Source organism: Sceloporus occidentalis, unplaced genomic scaffold (genome assembly GCF_023333645.1).
Source record: "Sceloporus occidentalis isolate IW3139 unplaced genomic scaffold, rSceOcc1.0.p SCAF_62, whole genome shotgun sequence".
NCBI classification, from domain to species: Eukaryota; Metazoa; Chordata; class Lepidosauria; order Squamata; family Phrynosomatidae; genus Sceloporus; species Sceloporus occidentalis.
In genome coordinates this window covers 2,912,639-2,930,033 of record NW_028317042.1, presented here as the reverse complement: position 1 = coordinate 2,930,033, position 17,395 = coordinate 2,912,639, and the positions used below count along the sequence as shown (strand labels likewise).

The 17,395-nt window shown below is 38.8% G+C and overlaps 1 protein-coding gene across 1 annotated transcript in view; it reads right to left on the bottom strand.

The window, feature by feature from the left end:
* The window catches only part of LOC149287304 (caldesmon-like), a 42,176-nt gene that overhangs the window by 23,944 nt on the left and 837 nt on the right, over positions 1 to 17,395 (bottom strand). The window lies entirely within an intron of this gene.

Genomic DNA, 17,395 nt, shown 5'->3' with positions numbered 1-17,395 from the left:
TGGCATACAAATGTGTAAAATCTTGTGGAAATGCTAAGTTTACTGTAATGGTGACCTGTTAGCAGTAACAGTATATTCAAAAATAATTACAGAGAGACATGAATAGATTCCTCTTTGCCTAATGCATCGGTTTGTCTTAGTCTAGCGGTTCTAGTTTGGTGATTCTCCTTGAACATACGTATTGTAAGAAGAGCTGCATAAATTGTATATAAAAAGGAGGCCATAATAATAATGACTAAAAAGTCTTAAGCTAATATCTTCTGGTGTCACTTTCTGGCATTTGGATTCCAACCACCAAAGAGATGGACATTTTCAGAGTTCCTCCAGATACTGCTGGTCTAGCATTCTGAACAACACTAGGTGGCTTTGGGATGTCCAAGAAGATCTGGAGGACAAAAGATGCGACCTAGATACGTCAAATGACATATAGCTTTAAATCGATTCCAAATATTACAGATACTGCAGTTTTTTTTTTATTACGTATGTTTGATTTCACTTACAGGCGTGTCCAGAGCCAACAAAAGATAGAACAATGTTTTTTTTCTATCTGCTGAGATGACTTCATCCTTAGTGAGTGTGAGAGATTCGGACTCCTCAATGTGAGTCTCTTTTGTTTAAATTATTTGTAAAGATGTAGCAGAAGAAAACTGACTTTGTACCAGAAAAAAAACAATGATCTAATAAGGCTTGAGGTTTTTACAGCATGAAAAAATTGGGCAGGCGAGATGGACCCAATTGTCCTTACCTACCATCAAATACAATGTTTCTATGTAAACAGAAGAATCGAAACGAGTAGGGAAAATGTTCTTAGTATTTTTCCCGACTGAATACTATATGAACATATATTTTCACCATGGGGGCTCTGATCATTTGAATCAAATTAAAATTATTATATGTACTGTAGACGGAAATTTAATGGCTTTATGCAGGAAAAAAAAATGTTTAAAAAAAATACCTCAACGCTACGGAAATATTTTATATTGAGATTATTTGGCGTTAAATAATTCTTGTGAAAACATCTTTACAAAATGTCTCTTTTACGTGTCCCATAAACCAGTCAACGTTAGAACAATAATTAGGCAAACCAATGTTTAACTGCCAAACCACACCTTATCCTCCTCAATCAGCAACAAAAAAATACTCAGAGGCTGATTTTCATTACATCACCAAAAGAGCAAATGTATTTCCTTATTAGGAGAATATCTGGGTAATAAAAATCGCTTTACAAGCATTCAAAGTGACAGCAACCGCGTGCTCTAAGAGTAAAACATGGAACAAAAGAAATGAAGGACAATGGTCACCATCAATGTGTTATCTCATTGCAGGATACATGCGCTTTGTTGGAATCGGTGGTATCATAAATTGTAGCTAAAAGGCAAATATATATATATATATCTCAACTATTAAAATGTTTTGATGGGAATACTGTATATGTTTTTAATCCCTATCACTTCTACTATACAATTTAATAGGGCATGTGTAATTGGTAACAGGGGTCTGCTGGGACGTCTGTACAGTCCTTAGCAGGGGTTTACTTACCATTGCCTCCCCCCATCTAACCTAGGGCAGTACCCCCAGACAACTTCACCTCTGTGGTTGGATCTCCGGTACACTAAAAGGCAATGTGCATGTTCATAAAGTCACATCCCAGCATGCTGTAATGAAGTCTATGGAGGCTGTGTTGAGCCAGCATAGTCACCACAGCATAAATAGTTCAGTTGGGACACCTGGGGGGTTGATCGCCCCTGGACCTGCCACCCTAGGCCTGAGCCTATTTGGCCTAGGCCAGGATATGTCCCTGTTCCTCAGAGTGAGATGCTACTCCAGAGAAGAATCTCCAAATGAACTACAAGAGTAACAACATAACGTAGAATCGGGAAGCCTCTCAATATAACTAATTAGGAAGAGCATACATTGATTGATTTGCACCTAGAACATGTTGGATATTGAACTTCCACTTTGGTGGATCCTCATTGGCTATCAAATTCATACTAGGAAGCCAATCACCAGAGGTCAATCCACTTTCGGCGGTCAATCTCCCATTTTTAATTTACCCATGCATGTTTCTCTGTAATGCACCCTGCTCATTCTTTCTTTTCTCTTTTTCACTTGTACAACAAACTTTTCATTCTTCACCAGTCTTTTTTCCCTTCTCTTCTTTTTCTCTGTCATTGAAAAGCATCAATAGAGTGCTCTGTCTCTCATTGACTGTACTGTATATGACCAAAAAGGCCCATACACTTAGTCTCACTTAACCACAATCAATAACAGTGACACAAATTTACATCAGAGGTGTGTAGAAGAGCAGTCAGAAGAAAGCATGACCATGTCCCATACCCTATGTGTGATGCAGGCAGAAAAGCAGAATGATGGGCATGGGGCAGGACCGCAAAAGCAGAGAGCAGCCTAATTTGTAACATTTGGCAGTTGCCATAGGTCAAAGCTATACTAACGAGTGTAAAAAGCTCCATAATCACTGACTTTCAGGATACCTCTGACAAATGTTTTTTCCTTCTACGCCGTTTATGGAATCAAGTCTGCCCCCTTTTTCTTAAGGCTTACTCCAGCTCATTTTTTTCTCACACATTAAGTACCAAGCCTACTTTAAAAAATAAACATGACAACAAGAACTGTAATTAAAAAGAATCTCTTTATCCTCTAGTAGAGAAATCACAGAATTCATGTGTAATGTACGTAGACACTCCTGGAACTCACATACAGAAGAATTCTGTTGTCTATCAGTTAGAACTACTGTTCTGCTACATTACAATGTGTCAACTTACGCTGAAACCATAATTAAGATTCTTCTCTGATCTGGTAGGATTAGTTCCACACCCACGGAGAGCTTGAAGAAATATGAAATTTAGACTGGAGAAAAAATAATAAAACTTTTTTCTAACATGTCAGAATCTGAATTTGTTGTTTGCACATTCCAGGATCCTCCACAAGGCCACCAATTTGTTGCATATTCTCAGTCAAGCTCAATGTCCCATGTATAGTGTCCCATTGGTCCATCTCTGACCACGCTTCCAAATGTTATTACACTGCTCTGATTTAAGAAACATTCAGTTCTGTCATGCTCAGAGAACTTGAGGAGACACTGATGCAGAACAGGACAATGTTTATCCACAAGAAAAGCCTCAGAGATCAGGATAGACGATAGAGCAACCCAAGGTCAGGAAGCCAGAAATCAGATAGCCGGGGTCAAGCCGGGTCAAATACAGGGATAGATAGGAGAATGCACTAGGACAGGATATACTATGACATGCACAGGTACGACCATCAGAGAGCTCGGAATGAAAAATTTGAATAGCCGTGACATCACTTCGCTTCAGCCTTTAATTCGCGGCCATCTTGGTAGTGGCGCAGTTGCGTGCAAAGCCACTGTAGTGTCAGAAAGGAGTCCAGGAGGAAGCAGGAGCCTCCTGATCCTCCGTCTGTTGGCAGAACGAAGGATAGAACTGGAAGCCTCCTTCGCCGGCGGACGGACGGGATAGTAACAAGTCCTTGTTTTGAGTAAGAAAACCCCATTAAATACAAAAGGGGGTTAAAGCTGTCTAGCTTAGCACATGTTAGATGGTCTACTCATAGTAAAATTTATTAAAAAAATAATTAGACACTCTAAGATGTCCTTCCCAGTGTCGTTCTATGACTTCAAACCTCTTTAAAAAATAAATAAATAAATAAGACAAATATTCCAAAAAGTCTTTAACTTTAAACTGGAAAACCCCTGTTTTCCCAGCATGCATTAGCTCAATAATATCAGCAGGGAGACAGCTGGGAAAATAAACTAGTAAAACAAAGTTATATTGTTTCAACATGAATTTCTTACAAAGGTATATTTTTTTCTATTGAACACAATCTATGTATTAAAATAAGTTACATTTGTATTTTTTTTCTACTAATTTTATGTATATCTGTTAAAGGGACTATTTTACATAATTTTCAAAATGTTTATAATAAAATGGTTGTTTTAAAACTATAGTCTTTTAACAGTAAGAGAGACTTTTTTGAGTTATTAATTGGTAAGAAACTGGTCACAAGACCCGTACACCAAGGAAGTTATGTATAAAAAGAGATTTTTGAGCAACTTTGAAAAATGTTATCACTATGGTAACCGACCAAATATTCCTTCTGGCTTCTATGATGAAAAAATACTCAGTTTCATCCCGAAGAACATACGGTTGAGGTCCTAGAAATGTGTGTAAATTTACATATTTTTCTATGTTGGCCCAATAAAAGGTATCAGCGTCACCCAAAGACTTTGTGGTAGTAAGCGACAAGACAAAGATGCAGAGAGTTAGGAAGCTGAGTTTGAGGAAGGAAAAAGCCATTCACATCAATGCAAATACACATAAGAGAGCTATACAGAAAAGGAGGGGGTGTGAGAACTGGCAAAGTCATGTTTGAAGACAGCCAAAGCTTGACTTTCTTTGAGAAGGCCATACTTGGGAACTTCCAAAGATGGACCACTTAGAGTTCTCTCTCTTCTATGGGAGTGGCTTCTGGAGGGGGCAAGGCCACATAAGGGTGGGGCTATCCATTGACATGGGCAGGGCTAGTCGCCAATAGCCTTAAATGTATTGGGAGGGGAACTGGCATGAGAAATTGGAGACTGACCCAGAGGCCTGGGGAAGGAGGTCTTTACCCAGAGACTCCAGGTCAAACTAGGAGAATTCTCTTGTACAATGATGACCGCACAAGCCATATCTCTCCACGTGCATCCTGAAGGACATTGCAGAGACTGTTGGCCATCAGAAGAGGGGGGTTATAGGTTTGTAGTCTGGATTTGGCTCTACCATACAGCAGAGTGAGAGAGTTAAACAAAGACAGACACGTAGAGACAGGCCCTGATATTCATTTCACATCACGGTGTAATCAGGATTCTGCCCTCAGTGGCAGATCCTCTTATGATCATTTAAGTTCAACATTGCATTTTTTAAGGATATTTGTATAACATATAGGCAAAATTACACGTCTCGTTTCAGGGCAATCAGCAGCTACCTTGGTGATTCCAGTTCTTCACTTAGCGATTAAGCCCCAAAGTGCATCAGGCATAGCTGTAAAAAAATCTCCCCCCAAAGCATTTAACAAAATATGCAAAGACAGACGGATCAGCATCACTGCCGACAGCGGAGTGGCAACAAAGAACATTTTTCTAATCACAGAAAACATCACCTAGAAAAAAATCTAGTTTAGCATTTCTTTTAAAATCATAAAGTGAAAGTGATGCGATTTTATCTCAACCAGACAAAAAGCTCTTATTTAATTAGCGGATTAGAAGCGCTGTGATATTTCCTCTGAATTCCAAGCCTTATCAGCTGAACTTTGAACATGCCAGTGTCAGTAACACTTCACGCTGAGGAATACAGCCGACGCTTCGGTTGAAACCATCATCTATCTAATTATTAATCTGTCATCTATCTATCTATCTATCTAGTTATTTATTTAATTATTAATCTTTGTATTTATAATCTGTCTCTATCTAGTTATCTATTTATTAATCTATAATCTATCTATCTATATAGTTACTTATTTAATTATTAATCTTTTTATTTATAATCTATCTATCTAGTTATTTATTAATCTATAATCTATCTATATCTCTCTAGTTATCCATTTATCAATCTATCTTTAATCTGTTTATCAGTCTCTCTATTTATCTAATTGTCCATGTATTAATCTGTAATCTATCTATCATCTATTTATCTATCATCTATATATATCACCTATTTATCTATATATCATCTATATATATATAATCTATTTCTCTATCTATCTATCTATCTATCTATGCACAAAATAACAATTCTTCTATGCAAAGTTTTCCATCTTATTTAGTTCTAAACCGTGTATTTTTCCTGAAAATTTATCAGAAGCGGTAGAAGCTAAAACAGTGAGTGAATTTAAACATGTATGGGACGGGCAAAAAACTATTTTGAATCTAAAATGAAATATGTCCATATATTCCTTTTTTTTAATCTAGGCTGCGCAGCATGGGAGTTGCAGTCACCCAACACCTGCGCTACTGCCTCAAATTCTCAAGACTATCATTTATTTCCATGGACTTTTCACTGTATGATATCTTAATCTTAATCCCTTCTAGTACATGGTGCTACAGACCATGTTGTTGTGTCATGATTGACAAACACGCCAACACAATACAGAGAAATAGGACGCTCTTTGATCTATACCTTGCATAGTCAAGTCGCGTTTCACAGAATGTAAGGCTACTCTATCACTGGGAAATACTGTGTATTTCGGTAGACAGGCTAATACTGATTGTCCTCTACATGCCCTCCAAAGGACAGGCTATTAATTCTTCATACTGGCTACCAACACTTTGTCTGCTGACTGATGTGTCACAGAGATTTTATTTGCCCTAACTGCGACTATAACACAGAAACATAGAATTTCATGTGAAATTAGACCCATTTGGCCCATCTAGTCCTGATGTAAAGACTCAAACCCTAATCAGTCCTTGGTCTTACCTTAGGTTCAGGATAGCTTTATGCCTGTACCATGCATGTTTCACTGTATTAGCCTCTACCGCTTCTGCTGGGAGGCTGTTCCACTTATCTCCCACCCTCTCGCTAAAGTAAAACTTCTTTACGTTACTTCTAAACCTCTGACCCTCTTAGGTTTAAAATAAACTTCTCTCCAGTACTTTGTTCGATCCCTTTAAGAATTGAAATGTTTCTATCACATCGCCTCCGAGCTATACTTGTACAGGATCCTAATATGAGTTAAAAAAGAACACATTAGGTTAAAAAAGAAATGCTCCAGTAAATGAGTAACTCACTTGGAAAGAGTGGACAGGTCGCGTCTGCAGTAGGATCTGCTGATCATGTCTGCATTTGAGGCTTACAGAGCTTTTGCCAAATGTTCATTTAACCAAAGCCGGATGGAATGAGACACAGCAAATGTCATAATCCCTCCAGGGGCTGATTACCGTAGAAATCTCTTTACACCTATGCATAAAAACCTCTGCCAGCCCACGAATCCGTGACGAAAACCCCAGCTCGCTGTCTGCCAGGCTGACCCACCAATTTTATCACATGATCTCATGACTGTGTGTGTGCTTTTTTTTTTTTCCTCCCCGATTTGCCGTACTCTCTGTAGTAGAGGCTCTTTGTTCTCTGTCTAGAAACAGACGCGTACATTCTTCCTAGAGGTTCGGGAACATATAATGCCACCCGAAACCAAAAATATTTAACTTTCTGTTATCAAGGGGTTAGAAAAGTAGGAATAGATATGAAGCTGCTGATATAGTTTTGGGGAAAATGTAACTCTTATGTCTGCCCATTCTGTGCCAAGTAGCTCGAAACAAAGGACCATACATACAGGAGAACAGGACTATCGGGGCTGTCCTGATCACAACAGGACAGTTGGTAATTATCACTCAATAAAAAGTGGCTAAAATTGCAGCTAAAAATATTCATAGGGTCATTGATGTTGTCTGCTCTTGGTCGTCTTTATTATTAATCCAGATTGTCATGGAGTATGGAAGAACTCATGTACATAAGTGATACTAAGCGTGCTTTGTGCTGAATACACGTGTGTATTTGTTATGTTTGGGGGCAGTTTATTGTCACGCAACCTCCTAGGAAATATAAAATGCATATTAACGTAGTCAAATGGTGCTTAACGTGTGAGAAGTAAAGCAGTCCCACTGCTGCTCCATGCATAGGATTAGGTAGGAATCGCCAAGGTTGGGGTACTTTGAGTGGCATACTTGGGAATTCTCTGGTTTTGCAGAGCCCCCCTTGCGGGGTGCGGGTAGGCGGTCCCACTGCCATCAGTGGGCGGTCCTGCTGACATTACAGGACGCATGCTATTGTTGGAGGAGAAGTGAGCGGGGAGTGGGGCGCGCCACAATCCCGATATTCCCCGTAGTGAGCCAAAGCTTCCTCTGGGGTCTCCGGGCGAAAGAGTTCCAAGTCCCCAATATCTATGCTTCACATAGGGGTGCTGGGTGTGCGCTGATTCCTTGCTTAGTAAATAGACCACATATATATGGTCTACATATGGTCTACACACACATTCTTGTATTGAGATACCAGCACAGCCCCTGCTGTTACACATTAGTGGATCGGCATCTGTCCCCATCCTTTTCTCGCTGTCAATGGAATCAATGTTGGATTATGACCTCTCCATCTAACATTTCTCCTCCTTCAAAAAAAAACTTCCCTCCTATACTTTGCTAATTTTCCCTTAAGTATTTAAATATTTCTATCACATCCCTTACAAAAAAATTACTGCAGTTTTTCTGAAGTAATACTGCAGTTTTTTGGACATGAAAAAACGGCAATACTGCACTTTTACTGCAGTTTTACTGCATTTGTACTTCACTGTACTGCAGTTGTACTGCAGTTATTTTTGTACGGAAGTACAAATGCAATAAAGCTACAGTACTTTGAAGTACAACTGTAGGTTTGCAATATCAAAAAAAAGTGCAGTAAATGTGCAGTAAAACTGCAGTAAAAGTGCAGTATTGCAGTTTTTTCATGTCCAAAAATCTGCAGTATTACTTCAGAAAAAACTGCAGTATTTTTTCGTAAGGGATCTGTCTGGAGAAGTTGTTTCCAGAACTCTAGACAATGCAGATTAGTGAATAGCATAACACAGAAGACCCCAAAAAATGTGTATGGAGACCAAGCAAAAAGAGGTCTCCATGACATGCCACCTCCTCAGAGAAAAAAAAGTGCTATCAAAATACTGAGTTTAAAGAACACCGGAAAAGTGTTAGTGGAAAATTCTCCATGATTTTTTTTGTTATATTGAATAGGTGAAACAATGTTTTTAAGTCATTTTCAGGCACAAATAAGTTATAAGATATATATTATATATATGGTGTTTTGTTGAAAAGTTAGCATTCAGTGGATATTTGAAAGTGAATCTTGGATCAAATATGCCCATAGACACTTTTTTTCATGTAAATGCCTTTAGGCTGAGTATAACAAAATAAAAAGCCTGCCATGTTTCAAGGATATTATTACAGCGTTTACCATGTAGAACAAAGAGCTATTTAGTCCGTGTGAAACTAAATGACAATCAGTCAAGTCTGTACCGACTTTCCAAACTTTCCTTTGAGCTGTTGCCTGAAGTTAATCAGATTTTTTTTTCCTGCATTTCTGGTTAAGTTTCTTAAATGATGTATTGCAAACACATTAATGAAAGGTGCGGCTGCTATGGCCGCCCAGCCAGTGCCAGATTCACTCCCAATATGATAATATATACTATACACATACCTGGAAACCAGGCCCGTGTTGGCCATCGGGTCGGAGAGCAAGATCGGGGGCTGCAGCATGAGGCCAGCAGCTCGACGTGCTACGTGAGCATAAAAAGTCATCGGACAGCTGCCGGCCTTAAAGTGTCAGTCATCTCAACATCTCTCTTCCTCCTCTAGGGGTGGTTTTGTGAAGGGGCAGAGCTAGTTCCAGACAGACTGTAGTGGGCTGAGAGTAGACAAAAATGGGTGGGAGTGGAAGCGTCCAGATGCTGCTCTCCCGGAGAAAGGAAAAACTGCTCTGGAGACTCAGGGAAGCAGGGCTTCACCCAGAGACTCTGGGTCAAATATTGAGAGGAACATCCAGTGCTAATTTTCAGCAAGGTCATGCCAGACTGAGAATCTGATTAGTTTAGGGTCTACATATCAAGGGTTGCTTGATCTACATATCAAGGGTTGCATATCAATGTTCTTCCCTGCAACTAATCTACAAATCCACGTGACCTTCTCAGCATGCATCGGAGATGAACACAGGTGGCGTAATACCAGAAAAGCAAGGGAACCTAACCTCGATCTCTGGAGCCTTTTGTTTTAAAAAACAAAAAATATAGGTAGAAGATAGAGAATGGGCATTGGGTCAGTGGATAAACATTCATTACCTCCAATGACCAGTCTACTGAAATCTGTCTCCTAGGGCACATGTTGTTATGCCTTCTCATGATCTAGGGCAAATGGGTATAGCTGCACTTAAGTTGAGATTGATACATCTTATTTGACAAACATAGGTTCCGTATTTTTCCATGTTGGCCCAATGAAATGTATCAACTTCACCTAATCAACTCTTTAGGTGGCACCATGTATAGTGGAAAATGTGTCCTGTCCTGATTTAAATTTGATATAATAACGTCTTTATCCTCTCGAAACAGATGCTTTGCTGTTGATCCTTACTTAGTCATGATATTGGTGATGAGTGGAGATTTTGATTTGGATAACTCTCTGAAGGTGTTAACATATGTTTACAGCATACGGTATAAGATTAGGATATATCACACTCTATCGTGTGTGTGTGTGTGTTAACTGCATGGCTTGGTTTCCCTTAAGGGTAATCAAAGAAAATAACATTACATACATCCTAGGATTTGTTATAAAAGTTGACCTCTTGAAACCTGAGCTGGAGGAAGGGCCAGCATTATCCTGCAAAGAAGTTCAATCCCTTACCCGGCTCCCCCTACCTTACAAAGGCAGCCTGAACCAATCAGCAACTAAACGATAGAGGGGAGAACTTAATGGGGAGGAATAATCATGCTGATCCTTAGAAAAGGAAGTTAAGATACCTATTCCCGTGGTATAACTTTCTTACACATCAACAGTAAACAAAACAAAAAAGATGAAAACTGACAATGCCAGGCAACATTTTTTCTGTAATCGTGACAATCCTCTATCCCTTTCTGCCAATCTGGTTCTTATTTTTCAAAACATGATTTCTGATTTTTAACTGACGGCTGTTAAACAAACAGAAAACAAACAACGCAGAGAAGAAAGAAAATGAAAGCTAGATAAATGTGTTCATTGACGCAAGCAAACATATTTCAAACCTGTTTTCCATCCTATGTCGGGGGGGGGGTCTTATGTGTATTTTTATCACTCAGATCAATAAAGCCACATGAATTCTTTGCAGGGGAACACGACTAGGCTGAAATTTAATAAATGAAACCAGCTGTATCCTTCCTAAGCTAAAAAAATAGAATTCTAAGAAAGAATATTTGGGGGAAAAGGACGGGCATGTGTTGCTGTAAATTAAGACTTGATGATTATGTTATTTTCTTTCAATCCCACTTTGGTATGTGCAATGTTGTGCTGAAAATGTAGGAGCCTTCAACACATGAACTCAAATTGGTCGCAATATATTTTATGTAGCTAATTTCCAATTTCTAATGCCAGCTCCTAGGGAAACCACGCCATGTCATGGTTAAGATATGTTTCTCTAAGTCGAATGGGATGGAAATTAACAATTAATTAAATTATAGTGAAGTTGGACAAGAAGGCTGGTGGTTGCCACAAGTGGAGCCAAAGTTGGGTCAAACCTTGTCTTGTGGAGCTGCTGTCCACCTTGATTGGGTATTGGTATTTAGTAGACAGGTCCATGAGTTTGACTCTCAGGATGGAAAACATGAACTTTGGTGTCCACTGTGTGAAAGAAAAGCATTAAAAAATACTACCATTGGGATTGGCAACGTTCGCTCTCCATTGGTACAGAATGTTCTCAATTAGAACACCAAAATGGGAGCCGCAAGGACAATTAATTAAATTATAGTGAAGTTGGACAAGAAGGCTGGTGGTTGCCACAAGTGGAGCCAAAGTTGGGTCAAACCTTGTCTTGTGGAGCTGATGTCCACCATGATTCCATCTTCTGGTGACAAAATGCCACAATGATAATATAGGTGGGATTGCACAGGTAGATACCTACAATTTAAAGCTCTTTCCATTCCCTGTGCCTTCAAAGAACCCTGCCTCTACACGGATCAATTGTCCACAAAAACGAATTTGAATTGTAGATGTTATGGGAACCCCCCACACCTGTCTCTAAAAAGAACAGGGTTGGCAGAAGGTATGAATTCGAGATATCATTTGAAGATGATGAAGTCAAGTTCTAGCTGTAACTGCGTCAATGAATTTGAATATGTTGACACAGGTATGGTTTAGTACTGAACAGAAGCGAAATCTCAATATTTATATCATGTCCAACGTTTAGCCAATAACTCATTCTTTCACTTAAGGAAATTTACAAAGGCATCTTAGCCCTTCCTTTGGGAGTATAAAATTGTTTGCCCGCTGTTACTGAAAGGGGCATATTAACATGACACGTACGAGAAATAAAGCAGCCATTCATTGGATATTCTGCGGTGACAGCTTGGTGAGATAACTAGCATGTATTCTAACAGAGGCATGAAATTCACATAATACCCGCAGGACCCCAAAAAAATGGCTACATTTATTTTCTTTACATTTATCCAAGTTGGAAACGTGCGTGTGAGCAGATTAAAAGCAAACAAAAGGCTTTCTTAATGGTAATATTGCCGTCACCTGTTTATATTCACTAGATAAAGGTCTAGAACATGTTCTATTTAACCGGGAGCCCATTCACTCAGCTACAGAGGTCCTGCTCATGTGGAAATGTAGGAAAACTATACCAGCTGTATTGGTATTTAGCAGACGGGTCCATGAGTTTGACTCTGAGAATGGAAAACATGAACTTTAGAGTCCACTGTGTAAAAGAAAAGCATTAAAAAATACTATCATTGGGATTGGCAACACTCGCTCTCCATTGGTATAGTTCTGAATTAGAACACCAAAATACAGATACACAGTCTTCAATAATATATAAAAACACATCAATAAATAATAAAAAATTCAAGAAAATGTCACGGCATTAATGATAAATCGACCCTAAAGTCAGTTTAGAATTGGTTGTAACTAAAAGTGCTTATAGCAGCTTCAACGGAGCTTAATATGGCACCAAAACGATCTCGAAAATAAAAAGTAGCTCTTATAAACCTCAATGAAAGCAAAATATACTTAAGGAACTAGATCCAGTAATAACAAAACCACTTTACAGACTCTCTCCTTTCTTGGTAGGATCTCACTGAGATTTGAGGCTGGAATTTACGGACCAGTAAGTCTGACACCTGCGATGGAGAAGTTATTTTAGTCATTATGAAGACACAATATACATGGTTATGAAGTGGCTTTATAAAGTGCCAAATCTTATTGTTTCTGTGAAAAATATTGAACGGGGTGGGCGCAGTAGTTCTGGCCTACTTAGGTTTTGCCAAAGCATTTGATTCGTAAAGGTGGCGCTGACAATGTACACTACAGCCTGAGACTTCAATGTCTAGCCCAGAAAAGCACAGGAAATCAATGTAATCTATCTTTATAGGGTAGTTAATGACTTTTACTTTCACCGTTATTAGCAAAGTGCTGAAAGCTTGCTTCGGCAGGGTTAGTTTCCCGTGTAACTATTCTCTTAACAAAACATATCATTTATATCCGTCATGTATCGCCAGGCTTCGTCTGGCCAGAATCCGGGTGGACATCATATTTCCTTGGAACCCATGGTATGGCCTTATTAGCCAGGAATAGCCATTAAAATTTATATACCGTATTTGCTCGATTATAAGATGACCCTGATTATAAGACGACCGCCCAAAATCTAAATATTAATTTAGGAAAAAATAAAAAGCCTGAATATAAGACTACCCTATAGGAAAAAAAGTTTTACTAGTAAATATTAATTCATGTAAACAATATTTTCATATTTAATAAAAGCTATGATTGAGAAAAATATAGATTTTTTTTATTTCCTTTTATTTGCCAACCTGCCCCCCCAGTTATGCACATCTGCCCCCAGGGTTGCGACTCTGCCTCCAGAAATGTCTTATACCCTCCTATATGCCACTCTGCCCCATTATATGCCTTTTAATCCCCTATATACCAGAGTGGCATATAGGGGATTAAAAGTCATATCATGAGGCAGAGTGGCATATAGGGGGTTAAAAGGCATTTCTGGAGGTATATATATATATATATATATATATATATATATATATATAACTGCTAACAGCAATCACACTCCTATCAAGCTAAGGCAGCCAGTACATGCTGGAACCTGGGGATGATAGGAGTGTGAGTACAGCCTCCCTATGCCATGCTACCACCACCACCCCCCTTACACATCCATACTATCACACACTCATTCACAAACATTTAAATACTCATTCATTCCATTAATCACACATACTTCACACATTAATCACAAAAATCCTCCCCCACCCCCTTACCTGAACTGCAGATCTCTCACTCGAAGACTTCTGCAGGGGCCCGGCTGTGCGAGCAACTTCTCTGGCCCCGCCCCCAGAGGAAGGAGGGGGGAGGCAGAGTTATGTGACACTCTTCTAGCTTCCTGTTCTCCTGCTGCTCGCGACCAAAGCCCGGTAAGCAGCATGGCCCCAGCGGACATTTTGAGGTCTGATTAGAAGACGACCTCGATTATAAGACGAGGGGTATTTTTCAGAGCATTTGCTCTGAAAAAAACCTCGTCTTATAATCGAGCAAATACGGTATATCCAAATTTTTGGGAGTAAAAATTGCATCTGGTTTTCTAAGTATTTTTTTCCACAAATAAAATCATTGACATGTTTCAAAATAGGACAATAATCTCCCTGAAATCTACGCATATAATAAAAAGCCAACACTTTTTAGGGAAAAAAAACATTCCCTAGCATAACACAGGATCATCTGGTTATTCCCTTAAAGAGGATCGGTCAATTTTCCAAAATCCTACATTTCAACACTACCAGTCTTGAAGAATGTCACAAAAGGTGGTTAATGAGAACCCCGCGTACATGCACGGAAAGCGCTTATATTGATTTCAATGTGAAAATTGTTGGACCGCTGAGGGGGCAAGAATGTCCTATGCATGTTTAAATTCCCTCACTGCATTAACCTCCACCACTTCTGATAGGAGGCTGTTCCATTTATCTACCACCCTCTCTGTAAAGTAAAATGTCCTCACGTTACATGTAAACCTCTGCCTTTCTACTTTAGATTATGATATTAGGCATACAATATTCGATTTTATAGACCCTAACAGCTGCGAGATATGTTTTTTTTGAATAGTTCCAATGATTTTTATTTATTTTAACTTGACAATTCTTAGCTGTTTTGAAATATTTTAATGGTGTATGGATGTGCCTTTACTTATTCAGTTTCTGTAATTAACTTTTTCCCCCAGGACTTGATATCCGAGAGTTATATTATATATAAAAACATAACATGAATAAGTGTGAATAGTTAGATTGGTGAATGCTCTCTTGTGAAATTCAGCCTCTGGAATAAAGCCCATCATAATAAACAAACTTGTTCTTTTGGCCACACAATGAATATTTTTTATTGATGGAAACAGGGGTCTGGTGCAGAGACTGGAAATTTAAAAAAAAAATACTTTTTTAGAGTAATAAATAAGAGCGATATCGACTTTATGGCAGAATATTATGTAAAGGAAGAGAGTCAGTTGTCTGTATTAGTGACCAGCGCTGGAACTTCGCGTTAGCAGACATTCCCTTCCTTGTAAGGAAAACTTGTATACTGCGTCTTCCCAAAAGACTCTCGACCCAAAGCTCCAAATTAAGAGATACATGTTAGGTTTTTAAAAAAAGGATGTTAAGGATCCAAACATAAAAACTCTGCAAAGATGGCAGACTTATTTAATGTATTCCTCTGAGTAGGGGGTGTGGGTAAAGGGAGGGGTATACTACACCGTCCATGGCTAATTTAATTTCCCTATTGCCCTACTGCTCATTTTTATTTATTTCTTCATATTATTTATGTGTACCGAGGGGGGTGTAGAAAATGTTGCACGTATTTATTGAACTTGCGTGCCCTCGTCTGAAGCTGATAAAATGTTAAGCCGCATGCCCTCGCATACAACTGACAAGTTAGGGAATCTGCAAGTTGCTTTGTGAGTGTTAGCTTGTGGGAACATCTGACTTCAGTTGCGCTTGGTCAGTTGAGTGAATTTGAGTCAGTTGAGTACTTTTTAGTGAATAGACCCCATTATGTTCTGTGCACATTATCTTAAAAACTCCCCATAAATTAACATATAATTTAATAATACTGAAGTCTCCTGAGCCTTTATCATGCTTAGCATGCTGAGCATTATTTTTTTCAGGCGCACAGCCTGCGGACTTCTGAAACGTTGGAGGGTATGTGGACTTTCCCGGTAAAGTAGGCCCATTTTGTCTAATGTGTATTGTTCAATGCAATAGAAACATTGACATGGCCTATTAAATAGTTAATATTTAGATGCGTTTGAATTTCAAACTTAAAGCCACATTCCAATGTATCATGTAATCATTATCCCTGACATTTCGAATCTTTCAGGACATTTTTCACAGAAAGGATACCTATTAACTAATAACTATTTCCATTCATATTATGATGTCATGTTTCATTTTCCTTGAATTAAACTTGCCCTGAAAACAAAACACGAATTTGCTATTTGCCGAAACATTTTAAAGTAAGCAGATACAAATAGGTGTTCAACCGCGTGAATGACATTCAATCATTCCTTTACACGCACCAGGAGATCATGTTGACCACAGCTGACAAAAACAGGTTTTCGCAATGGTTTCTAGGAAATCCAATGTATTTTTAAGATGTTTATGTAACTCATTATTTTACATGATTATCAGGATTTAACATCGGTATATAATTCACAAAGCTGGAAATCTGGAGTTTTACAAAACATATGTTGTAAATAGTTTCATGGGGAACTATTTAATTTGTCCCCAAAGATGGAGTGAGTTTATGGCGCCACAGCTGCAAAAGGATTTTGGATTACAGAGCAAAAGAACAACAAATAACAAAAGCCAAAAACCTTTTTAAGTGGGATTTGTGGATTACAGATCAAACTCTAAGGTCGTTTTGCTACATGTGATGTGGACTAGAACAACTCCTTAGGTTGCCTACATGTGATTAAACCTAAGAGAATATGTTATATTCACAAATAAATTACACCACCACACTGCGCTTCTATTGCAAGCTCTGTACACATCAACAACTATCTGACCTGTTTGAAATGAGTGTTACAAAGCTATTTTTTTCTCTTTCTCTTCTTTTTATTTATAAAAAGTCATTATAAGAACTCCTATTTTAAGAGAATACATATTACCGTTATGATAAATTGGCGTTATCTAACTTCCATGAAACTGTTACGTGATACAAAGTAAGCATAGATGACATTGTCTGACGCCATGAAAATTCTCCTAGGCTCACACAATTAAAATGTATCTAAAGTTTAAAGAAAAGGATACTTAGCCACCAGTTCATTGAAAGCAGGGCTGCCATCATGACATGGGGCCTGGGCATGAAAGGGACCCAGCTTGGTACCCATGTTTGGGCAATTGCAGACTTTGCGGCCCAGTGGCCCATTTGTGTAATTTGGAGCCTGGTGGTCCCACAAAGAGTATTAGGCAGGGTAGTGGGAGGCACATGGGGTGGTGGTATGGGGTTTGTCCTGGGCCCCAAGATTTCTGATGGCAACCCTAACTGAAGGACCTCATGTGAGGAGAACTGGCTTGTATCTGCGCATTAGGAATGGGAGAAAAT